We start from the raw sequence: 7,500 nt of genomic DNA on the forward strand, positions 1-7,500 counted from the left end.
GGGATAAGCAATCTAAATTATCGCAATCGGATTCTTCCTCAGGATTGCTGTCTGTGTAATCTGGCTAAAGCCACATGTTCAACACTTAGGGATAAGGACCTTGTCTCACCTGATCTGGTAGTAACTCTTGACCCGTGAGTGCACAGACTCGTAGACACTGCTTCACGGGAACACACTTGGGGTAGATCGCGTTTGGGATCATCCCGGACGTAGGTTCAAACCCTCATCACGGCCCTTGTGGATTTGTTCACTTGGGGAAGACACTTGGGGGGAGGACAATTAGGCAAGACACTTGGGGAAGTGTGTAAGAGGGGAGTATAAACATTGTGCTCTAAGAGTAGCTAAAGCATGAAGTTGGGGAGGGGTGGGGGGGGGGGGGGGGAGGGGTGGGGGGGGAGGGGTGGGGGGGAGGGGGGTGAAGGCCATCACCACACACCATTGAACATTGGGGTCAGGTTCTGCCCTCCCCTCCTGCCCCCATCGTCTCCCCATCCTGGGGTGTGCCCACCTGGGGGGGTGCCCACCTGGGGGGTGCCCACCTGGGGGGTGCCCACCTGGGGGGTGCCCACCTGGGGGGTGCCCACCTGGGGGGTGGTTGGTGTGCCCATCTCCCCAAGAACGCTACTCTGTTTTACTATATTAAAATCAAAGAGCACCACTCTCTAAATGAAATTTTATAAACCCATGTTTTAATAATAATATATTCAATATAATGCAAATACACAAATTGTATTCATAAATATGTTTAGTACACTTTTAGTTGTGTTAGTTTACATAAGTTTACAATCAATTATTTATCTAATAGTCTTAAAAAAACACAATATAAATGTCTGACGATGAGAATACAATTTAAACGGCTAATATAAATAAATTCAATGACTTTATACCACAAAATTTCACACCTTCAGTACACTGTTAACAGACTGTAGTGGTACTCTGGCTCACAGTCCCTTCCATCACACACTTCATGTAACACACAGCTGACTGCCATAGGACTCAACATGCCTGTCAGTCAACCAGGCATGACTGACAGGTATTTGGTGACAAGGAACTGCTCTTTGTGACAGCAGGTCCTTCAGTATTCCAATTATCGGGTGTCTCCCTGCTTTCTCTGCTGACTAGTTGTTTGACTATCCCTTATATCTGCTGCACCTTTATATTATATATATATATATATATATATATATATATATATATATATATATATATATATATATATATATATATATATATATATATATATATATATATATATATATATATATATATAAACACGCTTAGACACGTGACTGTTCAATTCGCCTTCAGTGAGGTGACGTTGGTTCTATGAGGAGTGACGGAACAAGCATATATAATCCCATACATTCTTTATGAGCCACAGTAGCCTAATGTATATATAGTGTCAGCCAGTATAGCAGGCTGACTATAGCGTCAGCCTGCTGATGTATTTACCACATTACAACTTTAATTTGGAAAACCTTGAGTGCTCTCGTTTAATGTCACGGCACTTGAGTGCTTCTCAAAGTCACACTCCAGCACTTGCAACCCGTGCCTGTATGCGTGACCTGTGCCAGGGGTTGGTCAGCATGCCTATTTGTGCTCAGCTGGCTACCAGGACCCAGAGCATGCTTGTCTTGCATATCTTCAATATTCGTGTGATTCTTGGGCGACGCTTACTTGTAAATGCCATCCGCTGTCAGCATATGTGTACCTGCTACACCTCGGTCTACACCTGTACCTTGTCTGACATGTTCAGGTGTTCAGTGTAGCCATTATCTCGCCCATTGTACCGCGACCGTTTGAGGCAGTCAATCTTACTACACAGTTCTCAGTAGTTTGTGTTAATTGGTCGTTGCAGCCTGTGTATTAGCGCGGTCACCAGATTAACAAACCATCTGTCATCTAACCATCAGTCTCTTAATTGTACACGTGATTAAACCGTGTAACAAGAAGACGAGTAGTGGCGGGAACAGGTGGACGGGGTGGCCAACTACGCCCTTGGGTTGGCCTGTAACCACTGGTGCGGAACTGACGCGGCAATGGCTGGAGTTCCCTCACTATCTCTAATGAGCACCGTTGGTAGTGTGTCCGGACGCTCGTGGTAACAACACTTGGTAATTACTAGACGATCATTAACGAGCTACGAGACATTATTTCCACACAGCTGCGTTTGAGTGACCATGTAGAGAGGACCCGGCTGTAAGTGACAGTGTTTATCGTAATGTTTTTAATGTGGTTTACCGTTGTTGTTATAGATTCAGGTACTCGGATCAAGTTCCAAGTAGCACGGGCTATGGTGAGCCCGTAACTTACCTGGCACAGGAGCGGGGCAAGAAGCACGGGCTATGGTGAGCCCGTAACTTACCTGGCACAGGAGCGGGGCAAGAAGCACGGGCTATGGTGAGCCCGTAACTTACCTGGCACAGGAGCGGGGCAAGAAGCACGGGCTATGGTGAGCCCGTAACTTACCTGGCACAGGAGCGGGGCAAGAAGCACGGGCTATGGTGAGCCCGTAACTTACCTGGCACAGGAGCGGGGCAAGAAGCACGGGCTATGGTGAGCCCGTAACTTACCTGGCACAGGAGCGGGGCAAGAAGCACGGGCTATGGTGAGCCCGTAACTTACCTGGCACAGGAGCGGGGCAAGAAGCACGGGCTATGGTGAGCCCGTAACTTACCTGGCACAGGAGCGGGGCAAGAAGCACGGGCTATGGTGAGCCCGTAGTGGACGGGAGATGTCTCCCAATGTGGTTCACCGTTTTCGCCTCATAATTACCATGAGAATGTGGGACTTAAAAGAGATGCGAGGACAAGGAGCTGGAGTATGGGAACGGGTGAAAGAACGCTCCCCAGCCACTGGGACCGTCGGGGCTGCCCCTGTCTTCAGCACAACACCGAGGACCCGAGGAGATGTTAGATAGCCCAGTTGGAACACCAAGAAGGGGCGGAGGAAGCCGGGAGTAGGGACGTCCCGCTGGGAATGTTACAGCCACGTGTTGGCTATTGAATGATTTATGTGCCACACGACCTTACACAGGATTTCTGCCATGGAGTGACTATGACAAAATCGCTACAGTTCGATGTCACACAATTGTGTGTGTTTGTGTGTGTGTGTGTTTACTAGTTGTGTTTTTACGGGGGTTGAGCTTTGCTCTTTCGGCCCGCCTCTCAACTGTCAATCAACTGTTTACTAACTACTTTTTTTTTCACACCACACACACACACACACCCCAGGAAGCAGCACGTGACAGCTGAGTAACTCCCAGGTACCTATTTACTGCTAGGTAACAAGGGCACTTAGGGTGAAAGAAACTTTGCCCATTTGTTTCTGCCTCGTGCGGGAATCGAACCCGCGCCACAGAATTACGAGTCCTGCGCGCTATCCACCAGGCTACGAGGCCCCCAAGTGTGTGTGTGTGTGTGTGTGTGTGTGTGTGTGTGTGTGTGTGTACTCACCTAGTTGTGTTTGCGGGGGTTGAGCTCTGGCTCTTTGGTCCCGCCTCTCAACCGTCAATCAACAGGTGTACAGATTCCTGAGCCTATTGTGCTCTATCATATCTACACTTGAAACTGTGCATGGAGTCAGCCTCCACCACATCACTGCCTAATGCATTCCATTTGTCAACCACTCTGACACTAAAAAAGTTCTTTCTAATATCTCTGTGTCTCATTTGGGAACTCAGTTTCCACCTGTGTCCCCTTGTGCGTGTGCCCCTTGTGTTAAATAGCCTGTTTTTATCTACCCTATCAATTCCCTTCAGAATCTTGAATGTGGTGATCATGTCCCCCCTAACTCTTCTGTTTTCCATCGAAGTGAGGTTTAATTCCCGTAGTCTCTCCTTGTAGCTCATACCTCTCAGCTCGGGTACTAGTCTGGTGGCAAACCTTTGAACCTTTTCCAATTTAGTCTTATCCTTGACTAGATATGGACTCCATGCTGGGGCTGCATACTCCAGGATTGGCCTGACATATGTGGTATACAAAGTTCTGAACGATTCTTTATACAATTTTCTGAATGCCGTTCGTATGTTGGCCAGCCTGGCATATGCCGCTGATGTTATCCTCTTGATATGAGCTTCAGGGGACAGGTCTGGCGTGATATCAACCCCCAAGTCTTTTTCCTTCTCTGACTCCTGAAGAATTTCCTCTCCCAGATGATACCTTGTATCTGGCCTCCTGCTCCCTACACCTATCTTCATTACATTACATTTGGTTGGGTTAAACTCTAACAACCATTTGTTCGACCATTCCTTCAGCTTGTCTAGGTCTTCTTGAAGCCTCAAACAGTCCTTCTGTTTTAATCCTTCTCATAATTTTATGTGTGTGTGTGTGTGTGTGTGTGTGTGTGTGTGTGTGTGTGTGTGTGTGTGTGTGTGTGTGTGTGTGTGTGTGTGTGTGTGTGTGTGAGAAGGTAAACATAGAGATGATACAAGTGTCGGTACACAATACAAAAACAAAAACGCATACATCTCTCGACACCACCCAACATTGAATTCGACAACCGACGGCTGGCAAGGCGGGGTCCAAGAGCTAAGGCTCGATCCTTCAGACCCAATAGGTGATCACACACACACACACACACACACACACACACACACACACACACACACACACACACACACACACACACACACACACACACACACACACAGGTAAAAATCTATTTGATGCGAGCAGAGACACAACAAATCATTCCGTTAAGACAATGATCAAAAGGTTCAGGAGCCAAGCACAATAAACGGCGAGTAAGCAACACAATCACCAGCCCACAACAGTGGGGAAGATCAAAGGTTTATTCAGGCAGACGAGGCGCAGAAGACCCAAGCCATCGCGAGCACCACCATGGCCAGCGTGGTGGTGGTGGTGGTGGTGGTGGTAGTGACGTCAATGGTGGTAGTAGTGGTGGTGAGAGTGGCTTGCACAAGCAACCAGACTAAGCCAACATGTACCACAATCTCCCCTCAAATTAGGGCTCATTTGCCTGTGTATCTGAGCCCTCAAGTGAAGGTATTACCTACGCGTGTATCTGCGTCTTTACTGGCACTTTACTCCAACAAACCTCGAGCCTTAGAGTTGCAACCTCCCACCATTTCAGACTTCGACGCGGGTGGGATATTATGATGGCGCTGAAAGCCTTACCACTAAACTCAAGTGACTCGGTAGACTTAAATCATCAGTAATACATTGTATGTAAAACAGAATGACATCAGTAATAAGGAGTGTTAGTTAGAAATCATGATGTTTTAATTTACAGCAACTCTGACATGTGTGTCTTCAATCAAGTCAAGAGGACTTAGCTTGACCCCAGAATGACCTAAATGCTACCACGCTTACTGCTAACCGCAGTGAAGCGTGACTAGTCCTTGCTTACCAGCCTATACCACCACTCCGTCACACCCAGCACCACCTGACCAACACCCAGCCCCACCTGACCAACACCCAGCCCCACCTGACCAACACCCAGCCCCACCTGACCAACACCCAGCCCCACCTGACCAACACCCAGCACCACCTGACCAACACCCAGCACCACCTGACCAACACCCAGCACCACCTGACCAACACCTAGCACCACCTGACCAACACCCAGCCCCACCTGACCAACACCCAGCACCACCTGACCAAACACCCAGCACCACCTGACCAACACCCAGCACCACCTGACCAACACCCAGCCCCACCTGACCAACACCCAGCACCACCTGACCAACACCCAGCACCACCTGACCAACAGCCAGCACCACCTGACCAATAGCCAGCACCACCTGACCAACACCCAGCCCCACCTGACCAACACCCAGCACCACCTGACCAACAGCCAGCACCACCTGACCAACACCCAGCACCACCTGACCAACACCCAGCACCACCTGACCAACCACCCAGCACCACCTGACCAACACCCAGCACCACCTGACCAACAGCCAGCACCACCTGACCAACACCCAGCACCACCTGACCAACAGCCAGCACCACCTGACCAACAGCCAGCACCACCTGACCAACACCCAGCACCACCTGACCAACACCCAGCACCACCTGACCAACACCCAGCACCACCTGACCAACACCCAGCACCACCTGACCAACAGCCAGCACCACCTGACCAACACCCAGCACCATCTGACCAACACCCAGCACCACCTGACCAACAACCAGCACCACCTGACCAACACCCAGCCCCACCTGACCAACACCAGCACCACCTGACCAACCACCCAGCACCACCTGACCAACACCCAGCCCCACCTGACCAACACCCAGCACCACCTGACCAACACCCAGCACCACCTGACCAACACCCAGCACCACCTGACCAACACCCAGCACCACCTGACCAACACCCAGCACCACCTGACCAACACCCAGCACCACCTGACCAACAACCAGCACCACCTGACCAACACCCAGCCCCACCTGACCAACACCAGCACCACCTGACCAACCACCCAGCCCCACCTGACCAACAGCCAGCCCCACCTGACCAACACCCAGCACCACCTGACCAACCACCCAGCACCACCTGACCAACACCCAGCACCACCTGACCAACACCCAGCCCCACCTGACCAACACCCAGCACCACCTGACCAACACCCAGCCCCACCTGACCAACACCCAGCACCACCTGACCAACACCCAGCACCACCTGACCAACACCCAGCCCCACCTGACCAACACCAGCACCACCTGACCAACCACCCAGCCCCACCTGACCAACAGCCAGCCCCACCTGACCAACACCCAGCACCACCTGACCAACAGCCAGCACCACCTGACCAACAGCCAGCACCACCTGACCAACACCCAGCCCCACCTGACCAACACCCAGCCCCACCTGACCAACACCCAGCACCACCTGACCAACCACCCAGCACCACCTGACCAACACCCAGCACCACCTGACCAACACCCAGCACCACCTGACCAACCACCCAGCACCACCTGACCAACAGCCAGGTCTGTGGTCCGAGACACACCTTCGTTCCTCCTGCTCCTTCAACAACAACAAGGCTAAAAGGAGTGTGTTTACACTGAGGGACCTGAGTGTAGGCGGGATCCAAGAGTCAATGCTCGATCCTGCAAGCACAAATAGGTGAGTACACACTTGCCGCGGCGCTACACTGGCAGGTCTTATTAGGTACCAACACCCATCTGAAGACACACGATACTTTCTGAGAACTTGAATTTCGTACACAAGGAAATCGCAATACCATGATATATCTACGAGGAAATCTTTGGAGCACTGCAGGAGAATCGAACCCGCGTCTCTCGAAACCACCGGTCTTTAATTGCGTCTGTGAACGCTGACTCGAATTTAGGAAAGTCAAGTCCTGCGGCACAAGATTAATGAATTCTGGAAAAGGAAGATACCAGTGAACACATCCACAAGGGCCGTGACGAGGATTCGAACCTGCGTTCGAGAGCATCCCAGACGCTGCCTTAATCGACTGAGCTACGACATGGTAAAAGAGTTGAGACCGAAGTTCTACTGAACTTA

This window comes from Procambarus clarkii, chromosome 10 (genome assembly GCF_040958095.1).
Source record: "Procambarus clarkii isolate CNS0578487 chromosome 10, FALCON_Pclarkii_2.0, whole genome shotgun sequence".
Classification (NCBI taxonomy): domain Eukaryota; kingdom Metazoa; phylum Arthropoda; class Malacostraca; order Decapoda; family Cambaridae; genus Procambarus; species Procambarus clarkii.